The sequence below is a fragment of the Leptodactylus fuscus genome, chromosome 3 (assembly GCF_031893055.1).
Source record: "Leptodactylus fuscus isolate aLepFus1 chromosome 3, aLepFus1.hap2, whole genome shotgun sequence".
Taxonomy (NCBI): Eukaryota; Metazoa; Chordata; class Amphibia; order Anura; family Leptodactylidae; genus Leptodactylus; species Leptodactylus fuscus.
The window spans coordinates 135,306,432-135,327,735 of record NC_134267.1 but is presented as its reverse complement, the minus strand read 5'-3'; positions in this window follow the sequence as shown (position 1 = coordinate 135,327,735).

Here is a 21,304-nt window from a genome sequence, read left to right as displayed (position 1 = left end):
ACATTATACTGTGTGGAGAGGTCACTATGGGACACTATACTGTATGGAGGAGCCACTATTTGACATTATGCTGTGTGGAGAGGTCTCTATGGGACATTATACTGTGTGGAGAGGCCACTATGGGACATTATACTGTGTGGAGAGGTCTCTATGGGACATTATACTGTGTGGAGAGGCCACTATGGGACATTATACTGTGTGGAGAGGTCTCTATGGGACATTATACTGTGTGGAGAGGCCACTATGGGACATTATACTGTGTGGAGAGGTCTCTATGGGACATTATACTGTGTGGAGAGGCCACTATGGGACATTATACTGTGTGCAGGAGTCTCTATGGGACATTATACTGTGTGCAGGAGTCTCTATGGGACATTATACTGTGTGCAGGGGCCACTATGGGACATTATACTGCATGGAAGGGCCACTATGGGACATTATACTGTGTGGAGAGGTCACTATGGGACACTATACTGTATGGAGGAGCCACTATTTGACATTATGCTGTGTGGAGAGGTCTCTATGGGACATTATACTGTGTGGAGAGGCCACTATGGGACATTATACTGTGTGGAGAGGTCTCTATGGGACATTATACTGTGTGGAGAGGCCACTATGGGACATTATACTGTGTGGAGAGGCCACTATGGGACATTATACTGTGTGGAGAGGCCACTATGGGACATTATACTGTGTGGAGAGGTCTCTATGGGACATTATACTGTGTGGAGAGGCCACTATGGGACATTATACTGTGGGCAGGAGTCTCTATGGGACATTATACTGTGTGCAGGAGTCTCTATGGGACATTATACTGTGTGCAGGGGCCACTATGGGACATTATACTGCATGGAAGGGCCACTATGGGACATTATACTGTGTGGAGAGGTCACTATGGGACACTATACTGTATGGAGGAGCCACTATTTGACATTATACTGTGTGGAGAGGTCTCTATGGGACATTATACTGTGTGGAGAGGCCACTATGGGACATTATACTGTGTGGAGAGGTCTCTATGGGACATTATACTGTGTGGAGAGGCCACTATGGGACATTATACTGTGTGGAGAGGTCTCTATGGGACATTATACTGTGTGGAGAGGCCACTATGGGACATTGTACTGTGTGGAGAGGTCTCTATGGGACATTATACTGTATGGAGGAGCCACTATTTGACATTATACTGTGTGGAGAGGTCTCTATGGGACATTATACTGTGTGGAGAGGCCACTATGGGACATTATACTGTGTGGAGAGGCCGCTATGGGAGTTTATACAGTGTGGAGACCACTATGGGACATTATACTCAGTAGAGAGGATACTATGTGACATCATATTGTGTGGAGGGGTGGTTATGGGATGTTTTACCGTGTGGAGGTACTGCTATGGGACATTTTACAGTGTTGAGGGGCCACTATGAGAAGTTATACTATGTGAGGGGGCCACTATGGGATTATATATGGTGTGGAGGGGCCCTAATGGGACATTTTACGGTGTGGGGGAACCATTATGTAACATTTTACTGTGTACAGGGGCCACTATGGAACATTATACTGTGTGGAGAGGCAGCTGTGGGACATTATACTGTGTGGAGGAGCCACTATTAGACTATGTGGAAAGGCCACTATGGAACATTATACTGTGTGGAGGGGTCGAATGGGATATTATTCTGTGTGGAGATCAGTTTGGGACATTATAGGATGTATAAATGGGGTTTTATACTGTGTTGGGGTCAAATGTTTGCTATGGGGCCCAGTTTTTGCTAGTTACCTCCTTGTAGTAGAGAATAAGATTTGAAGTACTATAGACCTTTATTTTCTCCTGTTGATAGTGATGGAACAGTATCTGCAGTGTGAAAGGGAGGATGAGTAGCCAGTGTAATATGAGTTAGTAGGTGGTTCAAAGTCCACCTAAATTGTGAAAATGTGGCTGTGGGCTAAACAAGCCTGCAGTGTCTAAAGCTACATTCACATGACATTCTAAGAAAATTGCTGTTTAAAAACAAACTGTCTGTTTTTTTCACACCTTTTTTGCATTTATGTGACATCTTTTTTCACTGATCCCTTAAGTCTATTGAGGTATCTGTGAAAATGGACAAAAATAGGATGTGTCCTATTTTTTGATGGTGGGTTAAAATAGACCATTAAAAAAATGTTCACTTGAATAAACACATTAAAATCAATGGGGCATATCTTTTTCCAGTCTTAATAAAGGCTCCAGCTGGCTCAGTGATTTCTGAAGAGGCCATAACTCAGCTGCACATCCCTACACCATAATGGAGACCAATGCAAGGCATTTCCATTCTAACTCATACCAGGTTAAACCTGGGAAAATGGATACAACAAGAATTTTCAGTGATTAGCTGACGCTAAGTTCACACTAGCGTCTCTCTGTCCTTTGTTCTGGTCCATAACAGGACCGTAACAATGGATAGGCAGACTGCCACAACAGCGATCACATACGGAGCCTGATGGACCCCATTAATTATAATGGAATCCATTGAGTATCCGTTCTTTTAAACTTAAACTGCTGGATGAAAAAGTTGGACTTGCAAGACTTTTTGGTACAGCATTATTCGACACACTGAGACACTACACAGATGTGAACATAGCCTGAGTTGTTTATTATCCCTAACTTAATATGGTGAACAATAATAGTGCACCATCACCACTCTTATCTACCCAGTTGTAAGGTTGACTAGATCTTGCCTAATTTTAAATACACTAAATATGGAACACATATAAAGTTATGCTTAACATCTATTAACTCCTATCATCCACTGTCTCTTCCTTTGTGCTTATCATATTGTTTTCTGCTTATTTATGGTGGTACATACAGTCCTATGAAAAAGTTTGGGTACCCCTATTAATCTTAATCATTTTTAGTTCTAAATATTTTGGTATTTGCAACAGCCATTTCAGTTTGATATATCTAATAACTGATGGACACAGTAATATTTCAGGATTGAAATGAGGTTTATTGTACTAACAGAAAATGCGCAATATGCATTAAACCAAAATTTGACCGGTGCAAAAGTATGGGCACCTCAACAGAAAAGTGACATTAATATTTAGTAGATCCTCCTTTTGCAAAGATAACAGCCTCTAGTCGCTTCCTGTAGCTTTTAATCAGTTCCTGGATCCTGGATAAAGGTATTTTGGACAAACAATTCAAGTTCAGTTCAGTTTGATGGTCGCCGAGCATGGACAGCCCGCTTCACATCATCCCACAGATGTTCAATGATATTCAGGTCTGGGGACTGGGATGGCCATTCCAGAACATTGTAATTGTTCCTCTGCATGAATGCCTGAGTCGATTTGGAGCAGTGTTTTGGATCATTGTCTTGCTGAAATATCCATCCCCGGCGTAACTTCAACTTCGTCACTGATTCTTGAACATTATTCTCAAGAATCTGCTGATACTGAGTGGAATCCATGCGACCCTCAACTTTAACAAGATTCCTGGTGCCGGCATTGGCCACACAGCCCCAAAGCATGATGGAACCTCCACCAAATTTTACAGTGGGTAGCAAGTGTTTTTCTTGGAATGCTGTTTCTTTTTGGACGCCATGCATAACGCTTTTTTTTATAACCAAACAACTCAATCTTTGTTTCCAAAATGAAGTTGGTTTCTCCAAATGTGCTTTTGCATACCTCAGGCAACTCTATTTGTGGCGTACGTGCAGAAACGGCTTCTTTCTCATCACTCTCCCATACAGCTTCTCCTTGTGCAAAGTGCGCTGTATTGCTGACTGATGCACAGTGACACCATCTGCAGCAAGATGATGCTGCAGCTCTTTGGAGGTGGTCTGTGGATTGTCCTTGACTGTTCTCACCATTCTTCTTCTCTGCCTTTCTGATATTTTTCTTGGCCTGCCACTTCTGGGCTTAACAAGAACTGTCCCTGTGGTCTTCCATCTCCTTACTATGTTCCTCACAGTGGAAACTGACAGGTTAAATCTCTGAGACAACGTTTTGTATCCTTCCCCTGAACAACTATGTTGAACAATCTTTGTTTTCAGATCATTTGAGAGCGGGCTGTCCATGTTCGGCGACCATCAAACTTAACTGAACTTGAATTGTTTTGTAGAAAGAAATGGTCCAAAATACCTTCATCCAGGATCCAGGAACTGATTAAAAGCTACAGGAAGCGACTAGAGGCTGTTATCTTTGCAAAAGGAGGATCTACTAAATATTAATGTCACTTTTCTGTTGAGGTGCCCATACTTTTGCATCGGTCAAATTTTGGTTTAATGCATATTGCGCATTTTCTGTTAGTACAATAAACCTCATTTCAATCCTGAAATATTACTGTGTCCATCAGTTATTAGATATATCAAACTGAAATGGCTGTTGCAAACACCAAAATATTTAGAACTAAAAATGATTAAGATTAATAGGGGTACCCAAACTTTTTCATAGGACTGTACAAGGGTGAATACCAAAGTAGCAAATATAGCACAGCAGAGACAAGGTCAGGGGTAATAAGCCAGGGTAAGAAAAAAAAAAAACCTGTTAATTTGTTTTGAAAAGGGATAAAAAAAATAATGGGATTCAATGTTATTGATAAAAATAAATGGAACATCTGATCCGAGGACACAATGCCATTTGCATGCAGTGCTCTGCAAACAAAACAACATTGAAAAAGTAGAAATCCTTTCCTTTATTCAATGTCAAGAGCATAAGGTTATAAACTTACCGATTATATGTCGCTGACATTTTTCATATTTAGACTAAGTCATCATTGAATACCCATGTAGTAAGAAGTACTTACTGTAAATGGTTATACTTTATATCTCCTCTTACTCCCTATAATTCCCCCTGTATACCTATTATGTCATAAATCTTGTTTACTGTTACTTGAGACAAAACTGCTGACCAAGTCCCGTCAAGATGCTTATTCTGTTTTATTTTCCTTTATTCTAGTGAAAATCAATATAAATAGCTTGGTGGGCATATTCTTCTGAAACAGAACATAATATACTTTAGACAGTTCAGCTGTGGTTTATATTGTACTCTGTCAGATCTACCAGAAACAGCAGTTGTGTAAGTAAGACATGTGAGAACACTTAAACATGGAAAAGATTCCAAAATTTTCCAACAGCCACACTACTTCCCTCATAAAATCTAATCCAAAAAAGTGTTGAAATGAATGCCATCTTTAATGTAGGCATCTCTTCCCATTAAAACCATACGAAAGAAGTTGTTCCAATACGATGACATTTTTTGTCCTGGCCGCCGACATGTCACAAACTGTCCAGTGACTCATTGGTTCAAATAATTGTGCGGCTAACTTTAATTTAACCACAAAATCTACCATATATTTTAGCAAATCTTTTCCTGAGAACCAAAACTCACAGAAATGTCTGTTCTATTTCTCTGTTTTATGGTTTAAAGCTAATGACAAAACCTTTTCATGGGGTCTAGTGGAGTAAAAATAAGCCCAATGGCTCAGACAGGTGATCCATGCCAAGGGGATAAGTGGGTTCATCAGGACATTTTTATGGGATCTTAACCTGAAACCTCAGATAAGTGTTTGTACACCAAGATATACACTGGTGAGCAAAGGCTAGCAATTTTTTGAACTTTTGACTTTTTGACTTTCATGCTCCATAACTCATCATCCACTACAGCTTTGAGTTTGTGAGTACCACCATTTTATAGACAACTATCTTGGCTATCTCATACATAAATTTGACTTGCAAATGATTAGTTTTGCAGATTGTCATGTTACTGCATTGTTACTGTTTTTATCCTAAAAAAAATAATTTAATTTTTATTATTTTGTAAATCCACCTTTGTCTTTAAACATTGCCTTCTCGGCATGCTCTTGATCAAACTCAAGCATGTCTTGACCGAATTCTGATCCCAGGTCTCTTCTACAAGTTCCCAATCGTGGTGCATATTGGTTGACTCACTTGGGTACGAATACAGCTTTTTATTCAACTTTATCCACAAGTGTAAGATTGGGTTGAAGCCTGGGGACTAATCGAGCACCTCTACTTCTTTGTCATTGAACCATTTCTTCGTTAACCTTGACACATGCTTCGGGTTGTTGCCCTTCTGGAACACTATGTTGTCATTTTTATATCCATAGTTACATAGTTACATAGTAGATGAGGTTGGATAAAGACATTAGTCCATCAAGTCCAACCTATAACCCTACAATACCCTACAGTGTTGATCCAGGGGAAGGCAAAAAAAACCCATGAGGCTCATGCCAATTGCCCTATTTCAGGGGAAAAAATTCCCGACTCCAAATCTGGCAGTCAGTATAAAACCCTGGATCAATGTGTCCTTAAAATCTAGAGACCATAACCCATTATATTTTTCTCTTCAAGAAAGGCATCCAGGCCCACTTTGAACTTGTTTAATGAATCCGCCATCACCACTTCCTGGGGCAGAGAGTTCCAGAGCCTCGTTGTTCTTACTGTGAAGAATCCCCTTCTATGTTTCTGGTGAAACCTTCTCTCCTCCATACGTAGAGGGTGACCTCTCTCAGCCTCTCTCAGACCTCTGGTTAAAATTTGCCTTCCTGAAGTTTAGTGTTTTTGTACCCCCTCTAATGAACGTCTTCTTAATGTGTACAAGAAAACTTATTATGTTATGGTCACTATTACCCAGATGTCCCCCAACCTCCACTTTTGACAGTGTGTCAGGTTCATTTGTTAAAATTAGGTCTAAAAGTGCCTCGCCTCTTGTTGGGTCCTGCACTAGTTGCGATAGGTAATTGTCTTTTATTACTGACAAGAACCTGTTCCCTTTGTTGGATCTGCAGGTTTCTGCCTCCCAGTTGATATCAGGGTAGTTGAAATCCCCCATAATAATGACTTTATTATGCTTTGCGGCCTCATCTATTTGTTTTACTAGTATATTTTCAGCTTCTTCCATTATATTTGGAGATTTATAACAAACCCCTATCAGTATTTTATTATTTTTTGTTCCCCCCATAATCTCCACCCATAAGGACTCCACATAATCATTTTCCTCCCAGATGTCCTCACGCAGGACTGGCTTAAGGCCGGTTTTTACGTATAAGCAAACCCCTCCCCCTTTCTTATTTGTACGCTCCTTTCTAAACATACTGTACCCTTGTATAGTTACAGCCCAGTCATAGCTAGAGTCCAGCCATGTCTCACTTACCCCCACCGTGTCATAATTGTCTTCCAACATCATCACTTCTAGTTCCTCCATCTTGTTAGTAAGACTTCGGGCATTTGTATACATACATTTCATAGATTTATCTTCCCTACTCTTCCACTGCCTACTGACTGCTCTAACCCGACCCCCTGCTCCACCCCCAGTTACAGTATCTAGCCCTCTTTCCATTTCTACACTATCTTGCCCTCTACATCTGTTACCCTCCCCCCCAGTACCTAGTTTAAACACTCCTCCAACCGTCTAGCCATCTTCTCCCCCAGCACAGCTGCACCCTCCCCATTGAGATGCAGCCCGTCCCTAGCATAGAACCTGTAGCCCACAGCAAAGTCGGCCCAGTTCTCCAGGAACCCAAACCCCTCCTTCCTACACCAACTCTTGAGCCACTTGTTTACCTCCCTAATCTCCCGCTGCCTTTCCTGTGTGGCTCGTGGAACAGGCAGTATTTCTGAGAATACTACCCTGGAGGTCCTTGCCTTCAACTTGCTCCCTAAATCCCTGAAATCATTTTTAAGGACCTTCCACCTACCGCTAACTTTGTCATTTGTGCCAACGTGCACCATGACCGCTGGATCCACACCAGCCCCACCCAGTAATCTGTCAACCCGATCTGAGATATGTCGAACTCGAGCGCCAGGAAGGCAACACACCGTACGACGATCCCGGTCTTTGTAATAGATTGCCCTATCTGTTCCCCTAATAATTGAATCTCCCACTACCAGCACCTGTCTAGTCTTCTCTGCGCTCCTATCCCCCTTCTTACTGGAGCAGACATTCCCCTGGCTTTCAGAGGAAGTATCATGCTGCAGCAATGTTACCCCTGTACTAACATCCCCCTCATCTGCCAATTTAGCAAACTTATTGGGGTGTGCCAGTTCAGGACTAACCTCCCTGGCACTCTTCCCTCTACCCCGCTGGTTTCTAACTGTCACCCAGCTAGCTGCCTCAAGTTCCTGCACCTCCATGCTACCATCCCCATCTGCACTTGCCCCAATGAGATGTTGCTCTGTGAGCATCAAACTCCTTTCCAAGTTACCAATGGATCGCAGTGTTTCAATTCGCCCATTTAGATCCATGATCTGGGCTTCCAAATGTGCAATGTGATTGCATCTTTCACAACAGTATGCCCCCTCAAGCGGCTGCTCAAGCAGAGCATACATGTTGCAAGATGCACACTGGACAGCATTGGTAAGTATGGAGCTCATCTTACCTGATGGGGAATATTACAGCAAAACACACAAATTCAAATAAAAAAATAGAAGGGTTTTCCCTGTAAAGTCCCTGAATCTAAAGTCACTTAATATTAAGTCACACTTAGACCAAACCACACTTAGGAACAAACCACACTCGCAAGCTCCCACACTCGCTTAATACTTAGCTTTTTTATAGCTGCTCCAAGTAGGACAGAAAGCTGCCACTGATCCCACTGATTCTCTGGTTGCAAGAGTACAAGGTAACTGGTCTTGTAGGATACTAATATATACCTCAGCATTGAGATCCTGGTCAAGTATCCAATGTCTTTGGTTATGAAACAATCCTATATCATCTGGCTTCCTCCACCAAACATGACAGTTCCATCAATTTCTTAATAAGTTAGGCCCCCTTTCTTCCAGACCCAATCTATTGACTTTCACCCCATCGCTCCAAATCACCCATTTTCACTTATAATACATTTTTGCAAACTGAAGCTGACGCTTCTTATGACAATGCTGAGGTTGAGGCTTCTTCACCTTTTTTCAGGCCACATTTCAAGACTTGTGTAACATGCGTTACACAGTACATGCATGGACTTCTGTGATCTCACTATTATGATGCTTATTAGCCACCTCCACCGCTGTGTTTGTGATATTTTGCCTTGATGCTCATCTCTTAGCATCTGAATGGATGGACTTCATTTTGAATTCTTCCAATCCCTCTTACATTATGCATTTGGATTATGCTGTTTCTCTTTTTGTGAGAAATCTTTTTCTGATCCTCAATTTGAAACAATGACCACTCACTTGGGAATTAACCTAATAACACACTGAGCAATTAGGGAATGTGAGAATAGGATGTAATCTGTAGTATACAAGAAGAAAAAGATTTTCCGCCATCAGGAGCAAAACAGTAACAATGCAGTTACATGACAAGAATCTGCATAACTAATCATACGCTAAATAGCTGCAAGTCAAATTTATGTATGAGATCGCCAAGATGGTTGTCCATAAAATGATTGTAGTTTCATGTGAGAAGCTGTAGTGGATGGTGAGATATGGACCCTGAAAGTCAAAAGTTCCAAACATTTTAGACATTGCATTTCAAACTTCTTCCTGTTGCAAAAGGTTATGCACCAAATGTGGCTGGTTGTGTTTGGCAGCTGGAAAGTGAGGTAATAGGAGAAAAGCTAATGCAAAGATTGGTGTTGGTGAGGAAGGACATACTGCTGAAATCTTGGAGCAATACCTACATATACAGTGTATTTTACATAGAACAATAAATGCCTTTCAACCTGACACCATCCCTCACGAAGAAAGACAGATTAACAAATTACCATAATTTTTAGGCCTCTTGGACCAATTTCTAAAATTTGTACTATGGTTTACGTAATTGCCCCACGGTACTGTCAGGATCTGAGTTGTTTTATAAAATTGTTGTGTGTTTTCTGGTGGTATTTGTCTGGGAAGTGGTGTGAGTTTTGTCTTGTGTGAGAGTCTGTTTTACCCTCAACATCTCTGGTCAACCCCTGTCCTGCATTTCTGGTTGCCTGTCACTGTTTTGGTATTAGTGAGTTTTTGTTTAGGGCTTCAGGTTTATGTTGCCCCTGTCCTGTGATACCCTTTCCTCACTATTCCACGTTTCCTCTCCTCAATTCCTGTTGTATGTTTATGGTTGTGCTGCGCCTGTTTGTTCGCTAGCACATCCCATCCTAGTTGTTACTGTTTGCAGCTGCACCTATTCTTTCGTTAGGGGTGACCACCTCTAGTATCCCAGTCCCTAGCCTTTTTCAGCTCTCACCCCACCTGTCTGTTAGGTCTTGTTCAGAGAGCTAGTAGTTGTCAGGTGCTGGGGGAGGGTTTGTTTTGGTTGTCTGTCTGCCCATTCCCTGAGCTTGAGGACTGTTTTTTTTTTTCCCCCACTTGGAATTCAGTCTGGCTGAATATAGGGTATCTGCAGTGCTCCTATTAACCCCTTTCCAACGGAAGAGGAGCACTGCAGATACCCTATATTCAGTAGACCGGGCACTTTCAGACACAGGGATACCTAATTTGTATGTGTTTTACTGTAATTTTCTACTTTTTTATGTATTCTAGGGAAAGGAGTGTTTTAGAACTTTCATTTTTTTATTTTTTTTGAAACTTCTAAGCTGAGGGGCAACATGGCCGTTCAGTGGTTAGCACTACAGCCTTGCAGCACTGGAGTCCTGGGTTCGAATCCTGCCAGGAACAACATGTGCAAGGAGTTTGTATGTTCTCCCTGTGTTTGCATGGACTTCCTCCCATATTCCACAGACCTACTGCATACCTCCCAACTTTTGAAGAACTGAAAGAGGGACAAAATTTGCGGTGCGCCGCGGCAAATTTAGCCCCACCCACTTTTGTGTTGACTCCGCCCACTCATTAATTTTTCATGTGCCCGCACACAGTATAATCCTCCTACAGTCACCCGTAAATTTTATGTCCCCCCTCTATATCTCCCCAAGTTTCATATACACCCTTCATCTGCCCCCAGTTTCATATCCCCACATCTCTGCCCCCAGTTTCATGTTCCCTCCATCTCTGCCCCCAGATTCATGTCCCTACATTTCTGCCCCCAGATTCATGTCCCCCCAGATTCATATCCCCCCTCCATCTCTGCCCCCAGATTCATGTCCCCCATCTCTGCCCCCAGATTCATGTCCCCCATCTCTGCCCTCAGATTCATGTCCCCCCATCTCTCCCCCCAGATTCATGTCCCTCCATCTTTGACCCCAGATTCATGTCCCTCCATCTTTGCCCCCAGATTCATGTCCCCTCCATCTTTGCCCCCAGATTCATGTCCCTCCATCTCTTCCCCCAGATTCATATCCCCCCATCTCTGCCCTCAGATTCATGTCCCCCATCTCTGCCCCCAGATTCATGTCCCCCATCTCTGCCCCTTGATTCATGTCCTCTCCATCTCTGCCCCCAGATTCATGTCCCCACATCTCTGCCCCCAGTGTCATGCCGTCCCCTCCTTCATCTGCCCCCAGTGTCATGCCGTCCTCTCCATCTCTGCCCCCAGTGTCATGCCGTCCCCTCCTTCATCTGCCCCCAGTGTCATGCCGTCCTCTCCATCTCTGCCCCCAGTGTCATGCCATCCTCTCCTTCATCTGCCCCCAGATTCACGTTCCACCTCCACATTAAACTTACCTTCTCCTCCGCTCCCTCGCCGCTCTCTGCGCACCTCTCTCGCTGACACATGCAGCTGAAGGAAGGAGCTGACACCGGTTCCTGGCTTGTAGACGCGATGTGACACAAGCCAGTAGCCGGCGGCAGCGGCGAAGCGAGGAGCTGACACAGGTCAGCTCCTCGCTTCACCCGCATATGTGTCAGTGAGAGAGACACGCAGCGGCGAAGCGAGGAGCTGACCTGTGTCAGCTCCTTCCTTCAGCCGCATGTGTCAGCGAGAGAGGAGCGCAGCGGCGAAGCGAGGAGCTGACCTGTGTCAGCTCCTTGCTTCAGCCGCATATGTGTTCAACTCAGATCTGCAGAGGACGCAGATCTGAGTTGAAATCGGGACATACCTCACTCCAACCGGGACCGCGGGACATGTCACCCAAATCGTGACTGTCCCGCGGAAATCGGGACGGTTGGGAGGTATGCTACTGATAGGAAAGAAATGTACATTGTGATTCCTATATGGGGCTCACAATCTACATTAAAAAAAAAAAAAAAAAAAGAAGCTTGGGCTTAAGCAATCACTTTCAACCTGCAAGTAGGTAACTGAAACACTGCTTACATTTGGACCATATTGAGACTGAGCACAATAACAATGTTAGTATTAATACTAAATGAATGCTAATGTAAGGGTGTGATGTAGTAAACAGTCAGTAACTAACTTTGGTCAGTAGGTGGCAGCCAATTGATAAATGCCCATAGTGAATTAATGCAATTCATTATTGTGAATGTAAATATTGTTCTAGGATGCAAAGTCTGATTAGAGGTAATTACTGGGACATTTTGGACTCCTACAAACTGGAGATAGTCATCTGCATCATCCCTTACCAGGAAACAGGAAGTGAGGGCTGTGTGAAGAAGGGTCCTGGCAGCAGCAGGAGGCGATGTGCTGAGGGGAGTGGAGACCTGAATTGTGCTGGATGGAGACCTAACATGCTGGATGGCAGCCTGTGCTGTGCTGGATGGAAGAACTGCCATGCTGGCTGTGGACTGAGTCTGAGTTTGTGCTTCTACTTTTGGGACTGAGTCTGGAAAGCTCTGAGGCTCAGAAGGTAAAGGAGACTATATGAGAGAAAGGCCTCAAGGACTTGTAAGTACGGCTTGGTCGCGTCCACGTGTTCCACATGGTGATATATAAGGGACTCTTAAACTGACACCTTATCATCTGAGAAATTGGACTGTCTGTTAAGTGGAGAGCTGGAGCATAGGATATAACTGGACTTTTAAGTGAAGACACCATTTCCCTGTGGATTACAAATAGTATTGCGCAATACTTAGGGTGCACCCCAACGAGGGACCGATCCAGGAGAACCATGTGCTTAAAGGACTTGTATCTGTTACCTGTTAGTAACTGTGGGAACTAGGAGTATAGTGTTTGCTGCAATATTCTGTTCATATTAGTTTGTATTTCTTATCTGTTTATACCTTGTTTCATATTTTCCCAGATCTCTTTTCTGTGACTTATTCAGTAAACTTTGTCCTGGGAATTAAAACACTGCGTGTGTCTGTGTGGCATCGTGTACCTGCTGAACCTGTGGGCCAAGCCCTTGGTCCTCTTTCACTAATACTAAACTGTTACTGGAAGATCCCCATCTATTAAAATATTTATTCTGCATGCTTTAGAAGCTTTAGCTTTACATGAATGTAATTTGCTCTATTTCGATTCATAATGTATTTCAAAAGTTTATGATTTCTTTTCCCATAGACCTCAATAAGTCTGCTTCTGTCTATTGCTACATATGGCCATGACATGCTCTAAAGTTCTGTTAACAGAGGAACAGAGGAAAATCTGGTTTTAATGAATTAAAAATGCTGATATATACCTTTTAAAGATCAAAACTTATACCTTATTATACAGAATGACTATCCAGTCTGACTAATAGAGAGGGTCCTAATTTGAGGGACCTCCTTTATGTTGTCCATGTGACCAAATGGGGCATATGTTTAGAGTCTGTTTTCATGAGACAACTTCCATTTTATTGTAAAAATAGTGTGTTGTGAAAAGAAATACAAAAGGGCAAATTTTATAAAACTAGCATTTCGTGCGCCTGTGTTAATAAAGGACAAGACAGGTGCAGGACATAAATGATTTATTGAGGACGTTAATAACAACTCAACAATAGCAGTCCTTATTGGAGCGATCAAAAGCCCAAGCAAATAGGTGCTGGGATTCTGACGTAGACAAAATCCAAAAAGTCAAGTTTGGTCCCGCGCAATTGGATCTGATTAAAGCATCAATGATAAAACTGGCATAGATTTCCATTGTAACTCACATCAGAAAACTGACATGAATTATAATGAATATCTCGGGTTAAGGTATTCTTGTCCTAGCCCACCACACTCTACTCATACTTGCACAATGCGGCAAGAGACACAGAACGGAGGTTGTTGCAAACACTTAGCACAAGAAAGGGCCTTGCAGTAAATGTGCACAACAATATCATCCCTGTACGACAGAAAAGTGACTTAGGGGGATTGATAAGTTACCCCATTGCGGCTGAAATAATTAAAATAATGCTGTCCAATCTCAAAATAAGAACTAAACTGTAGTCTTATTTATGTTGGTCCTGAATTGAAACCGTTTCTCAGTTGTTCTGCTCTCATGTACAGGTATAGACTACCCACCATATGATCTAAAAATACCCCGCTAAGATGAATTTCTATCCTAATAATAAGTCCCAGGTACTGTAGTGTCCAAAAGATTACACCATGAAAATTAAAACCTATACTATCACTTGAAGGGGTCTATCATAATCATTTTTGGGTTATTTCAATGCAAACTACAGTACATGCCTGTTTTGATTTTTTTGTCTAAAGTATACAATGAAAATAATTCAGTTACAAGTTCACATGCATGTTATCTATACTGAGTGCAGAATGTGATTTCTTGTAGACCTATACAAAATGAGTTGAATTTTGTTTAATCAATGACCTATAAAGACCATTAGGAATAGAACTATATATTGCACATAATGTAATAAATATAAATAAATAATAGTAGACATATCAAGAAATAAATGTATGTCCTTGAAAGGCCGACTCAGACTCCTGACTGTAGTCCAAAAGGAAATCTTTGGCAACACTTTAAGACTAATGTCCACAGACAACGAGCAAAATTGGCAGACATTTATCCTTAATGACTCATGGTTTCTAAGGCTGCAAAATGGGCTATCTTGGATTTTAAAGACATATGTAATATGGAGAAAAGTGCTTATCGTTTTCTGTCTTTGCTGTAGAAATGAATAACACATTATTTACATATGTTTTTGCTTTATAGATAGACATACACATACCATTTATAAAGTCATGTGAAAAACAAAGTACACCTGACCAATTTTTGTCATCAACTTTACTCCTAAGGGTTATTATTATTATTATTATTATTATTATTATTTATTTTTATTTATTTATATAGCACCATTAATTCCATGGTGCCTTACATTTGGGGGTTTACATACAGTACACAATATACACTAACAGATATAATACTAACAATGACCAACTGGCACAGTGGGACAGAGGGCCCTGCCCGCAAGGGCTTACAATCTATGAGGGAAGGGGGGTAGAGACAGAAGGAGAGGAAGAGACAGTTCAGATGGCGGTGTGGTGATAGTGTTATTGGAGGTTGTAGGCCTTCCTGAATAGGTGAGTCTTCAGGGCCTTCTTGAAGCCTGTGATTGTGGGGGTCAATCTAATGTGTCTTGGTAAGGAGTTCCAGAGTATGGGTGATGCACAGGAGAAATCTTGGAGATGGTTGTGTGAGGAGTGGATGAGATTACAGCGGAGTAGGGGGTCTTTGGAGAATCTGAGTTTACGTATGGGCAGATAGCGGGAGATTAGGTCAGAGATATATGGAGGGAACAGGTTGTGGATGGCTTTGTATGTCAGCGTTAGTAACTTGAACTCAATTCGCTGGGCAATGGGTAGCCAGTGAAGAGATTGGCAGAGGGGAGCAGCCGATGAAGAACGGGGGCAAGGTGAATTAAGCAAGCAGCACAGTTTTAGGTGGATTGGAGGGGGTGAGGGTGTTTGCTGGCGGTCCATGGAGAGGAGTGTTGCAGTAATCTAAGCGGGAGATTATGAGGGCATGGATTAGCATCGTAGTAGTTTCTGGGGTGAGGAAGGAGCGGATTCGATGGATGTTCTTGAGTTGGAGGTGGCAGGAAGTGCTGAGGGTTTGAACATGTGACTTGAAGGATAGGTCGGAGTCCAGGGTTATCCTAAGGCATCGGATACATGGGACAAGGATAAGTGTGGTTCCATTAACTTTGATAGATGGGTCAGGTAGAGGGACCATACGGGGTGGGGCAAAGATGATGAACTCCATTTTCTCCATGTTGAGTTTGAGAAAGCAGGAGGAGAGAAAGGAGGCTACGGCCGCTAAACAATTTGGAACTCTGCCCAACAGAGAGCTAATGTCTGGTCCACAGTGGTATATTTGGGTGTCATCAGCATAGCAATGGTATTGAAAATCATGGGATTCTGTGAGTTGGCCTAGGCCAAGGGTGTAAATGGAGAACAGGAGGGGTCCTAGGATGGAGCCTTGGGGACACTTACAGAGAGAGGGTGCAGTAAGGAGGTGGCATGCAAGTGGGAGACGCTGAATGTGCGGTCGGTGAGGTGTGAGGAGATCCAGTAAAGGGACAGGTCTGAGATACCAAGGGATGAGAGAGTTTCTAACAAGAGGGAGTGGTCAACTGTGTCAAAGGCAGAGGAGAGGTCAAGGAGGAAGAGGACCGAGTAATGATGTTTGGCTTTGGCAGTTAAAAGGTCATTAGAGACTTTGGTTAGGGCAGTTTCAGTGGAGTGACGGGGTCTGAAGCCTGGCTGAAGTCGGTCAAGGAGCAGGTTGAAAAAGAGATAGAAGGATAGTTTGGAGTGGATGTGTTGCTCAAGTAGTTTTGAGGTGTATGGGAGCAGTGAGATGGAACGATAGTTGGCTGGAGAGGACGGCTTGAGGGACAGTTTCTTAAGTATAGAAGTGACACTGGCATGTTTAAAGGTGGAAGGAAAGGCTCCATTGGTTAAGGATAGGTTGAAGAGATGGGTTAGGGCTGGGGTGATGACTTTGGTGAGTTTGGGTATGAGATGTGAATCGATCGGGTCAAACATTCAGGAGGTGAGGTGGGATTTAGAGATTATGGTGGAGAGCTTTTTATCAGTGACGGTAGAGATACAGGTTAAGGATGAGGAGCAGTGAGCAGTTGGGTAGAGTGGTTGCTGGGGGTGTAGGGTGAGACTGTCTCTGTGCCAATTTTAGTTTTGAAATAAGAGGCAAAGTCATCAGCTGAGATAAGTGATGTCAGAGGGGGGGCACAGGAGGACAAAGCAGGGAGTTGAAGGTAGTGAATCGCTGTTTGGGGTTGCAAGATAGGGCAGATATGAGTGTGCTGAGATTCATCTGCTTAGCAGAGGTGAGTGTATGTAAGTACTGCCTCTTTATAACTGGTGAAGTCTTCCTGGGAGTGGCTTTTCTTCCAGAGACATTCTGTAAGCCGCGAGGCATGTCTCAGTTTTTTAGTCAGGTCGGTGTGCCAGGGTTGCCTGTTAGTTGGTCGAGCTCTGATGTTTGTGAAGAGGTGCACAGACTCAAGGGCTGAAGTAATGGTGGTGTTATACACAGTCCAGTCGCATTAATGCGAGACGTGCAGGAAGAGAGGGGATGTTGTGATGATGTTTACTGGGATGTTGAGCCATGCCGACTCCAGTACCGTGGCCAGCTGCACTAGGTTATGCGGTTGAGCATCCATGGCGCAAACAACCCGATCGAGTTAGTCCCATAGATTCCTGATTCGGTTCAAGTCCGGGGAATTTGCTGGCCAAGGGAGTACGGTAAACTCCTCCTGCTGCTCCTCAAACCATGCATGTGCACTGCGAGCTTTATGACACGTCGCATTGTCCTGCTGGTAGATGCCATCATCCTGAGGAAAAACAATTTGCATGTAGGGGTGAACATGGTCCACAAGGATAGATGCCTTCCACAATGATGAGTGCACCCAGATGGCTGATGATACATGCCTTCTGCGATTGGTTATTTAAAATTGACGTCAAAAGTAGGCGGTGGTCACATTAATACGACTGGACTGTGTAGAAGGCAGCAGCGGCATCCTGGAGTGAGGATGTGTCAGCGAGTGGTAGGAGAGAGCCTGAGGGTGTGCAGATGTCAAGGCGGTTAAGGTTCCTTCGGGGGCGTGTTGGTTTAGGGGTTGGGGGGGTCGATTAACAAAGGAGAGGGCAGAAAATGTCAGCAGGTTGTGGTCAGAGAGCGTGGACGGAGAGTTAGAGAGGCTGCATATGGAGCAGAGGCGGGTGAATATGAGGTCTAAGGTGTGTCCCTTTATGTGGGTGACAGAGGAGGACCATTGCAAAAGTGCTAGGAGGTTCCCTGGGTTGACCTGACTCCACTACACTCCTGTTACAGGTCCTACTTCTATTGTACAATTTGTATAATGTGATAGATATGCAATAATTGTTGGAAATGTACTGTAATTGCAAAGAGTATGAAATGATATTTTCAGTTCTAGGATAAAATTGTTCAGGGACCAGCCAAACATACAAATAGAAGTATGACAACTAAAAATTATCTGGAAAAATTATGACAAACTGTCAAAGAATGTATCCATATCTATCTTTCCAGGGCTAAGCAGATGTTATCTCTCTCTGGACAGTACATCACTTTTATTATTGGCCATTGTAAATATTATTTCTAGTTAGGACATAACCCAAGCAGAATAAATCCAAAAATTATATAATCAGTATTGATGAACACCCTGAAGGTGCATGTCCACAGTCAATCGTAGAAAAAAAAATATTACCCAGGATATTGCGCTACTTCTGGTGTACTGGCCTATCTCCTGGTAGCACCTCCAGCGTGTCACGTTGCATAACAGACTATCCAGGAGTTGACAGATGCTTTAGTCCAGGTCTGGGAGGAGATCCCTCAGGAGACCATCTGCAACTTCATCAGGAGCATGCCCAGGCGTTGTAGGGAGGTCATACAGGCACGTGGAGGCCACACACACTACTGAGCCTCATTTTTACATATTTTAAGGACATTACATCAAAGTTGGATCAGCCTGTAGTGTGGTTTCCACTTTAATTTTCGGGGTGACTCCAAATCCAGGCCTCCATTGGTTAATAAACTAGATCTCCATTGATGATTTTTGTGTGATTTTGTTGTCATCACACTCAACTTTGTACAGAAAAAAGTATTCAATGAGAATATTTCATTCATTCAGATGTAGGATGTGTTATTTGAGTGTTCCCTTTATTTTTTTGAGCAATATACAGTATATATATATATATATATATATATATATATATATATATATATATATATATATATATATATATATATATATATATAAAATCATTTAACCGGTCTCATTTAAAGTAACTGATACTAAGCAAAATGCAGTGGACATTTGTAATAATTTAAACTATAACTAAATAGAGGTTTCACATTTGCTTCACTTCGCTGGTCTGATTCTGCCACCATGTGGAATTTTTAGGCATGCTTGCTACAAAGTCGCATATACAGTCTGTGTATTTTTATCTATAGGAATTATCATCTTTATACATTACCAATCCTGTACCACAAATTAAAATGTCTCTAAGTAATATAATTGTAATAGAACAATAAATAATAAGAATTAATGTTCCTCAAGTCATCTTCAGTTTTCTATCCCCAGTCTACTGTAGTTCTTTAACACAAAGTCAGACTTAATAATGTCACAGTGACAGAAACATATGCAGGTATGGGTAACAGATGATAATCAGTGGTAACAAACAGCCTGTTTCACAACACACTACAATCTTATATTTGTCAATGCTTTTTCAAATTAAAAACAGTCGAAAAATGTTTCCCTTTTTGGGTGCCTCTGGGTGTTTTTAAACATGGTGCTATCAAAATAAGCAATGGCTTTTATAAGGGTTCCAAAATGTATGGGTGTACCAACAAATCTGGTATTATTTTAAAGAAAGATTTTAAATAGGGATGAGCATTTGACATTACACTGGAGACTGGACAAGGCACTACACCCACAGCCAATTGGGCCAGTTCGTGACAATGGTCCAATCTGCTGCCTCCTAGGTTAATGGGATCAGGGGTTAGGGCATCTGTAATGGAACTACTGCCTGTTTGTTTGCTGTGGATGAAAAATTAAATGGTTAGTAATATGGTAGAAACTGTATTGGCTGCCGCTGCCTCTCAGTGATAGCACTAGTGGGGAGTGGAGGGGATAATTCATGGTCTGGCAGGCATCTGCTCAGCAAAAGCAAGGGGCGTAGCGATAGAGGGTAAAAATTACTGGGCCCTGAAGCCTAAGAGCGCCAAAAGTTCACTCTACAAGTTTTATAGAAGTATAGTATTATAGACAGTACACAGTAAGTGAAGGTGCCTTTGTAAATTTTGCATTGGGGCCTAGGAGCTTCATGTTATGTGTCAAAGATGGGGTGTATCTCAACTTGCTGAAGTGAACTACCACTTTCCACTGCATCAACGTCTTGCGATTGGCTCCTCCTAGTAACTGAAAGTAGCCACAACACTTAGGAGTGGGGACTACCTGATCAGTGTGTGAGAGCCTGACATTACTGGTAGTCAACCCTTATTGTTGTAGAGAACTTAAAGTCAATGTCCAGTTCTTTTTGGGGCTGTCGGCTTTCCTTGATGAAAGGTCTACTGTATCTGTCCTTCTGTATGCTATTTACTTTTTCTATATGTATAGCTGCCTGGACACTATTTTTAATGAACTGAAACTAGGGCTTTTATTTCTAGCATACACCAAAATTAAAAAAAAAACACCATGCAAGACTTAATTTGGGGGTAGGTCTTATTTACATGGAAACAGATTATATATATATACTAGAGGGAGGACCCGGCTTCGCACGGGTATATTACATTTTATGTTTGTGTAGTGGCCCCATAAGAAATGTCCAATTTTGCACTGGTGTATTTTGTATGTGGTTAGTGTGTATGTCCATAAGCGTCATGTGATTATGTGTATCTCATTTTGGATATCAGTGAAAAACCTGTGATCAGTTGTTATGGATACCTGGAGTAAAGCAGTATCTAATCCTTCCCCGTGTAGTACTGTGTTTAGACGCAAGTATCTAATCCTTGTTGGTGTGGCACTGTGTGCAGATGTGTGTATCTAATCCTCCGGCGTGTGGTACTGTGTGCAGATGTGTGTATCTAATCCTCCCCATGTGGTACTGTGTGAAGAGGCACGTATCTAATCCTCCGGTAAGTGAAACTGTGTGCAGACATGCATATCTAATCTTATGGCATGTGGCACTATGTGCAGACGCGCGTATCTAATCCTCTGGCATGTGGTACTGTGTGCAGACAGGTGTATCTAATTCTCCGGCGTGTGGTACTGTGTGCTGAGACGCGTATCTAATTATCTGGCATGTGGTACTGTGTGCAGAGGCATGTATCTAATCCTCCCCTGTGTGGTATTGTGTGAAGAGGCACGTATCTAATCCTATGGCGTGGAGAACTGTGTGTAGACGCGTGTATCTAATCCTATGGCGTGTGGTACTGTGTGCAGACGTGCTTATCTAATCCTCTGGTGTGTGGAACTGTGTGCTGATATGCGTATTTAATCCTACGGCATGTGGTACTGTGTGCAGACGTGCTTATCTAATCCTCTGCTGTGTGGAACTATGTGCAGATGTGCGTATCTAATCCTCCCCTGTGTGGTATTGTGTGATGAGGCGCGTATCTAATCCTACGGCGTGTGGAACTGT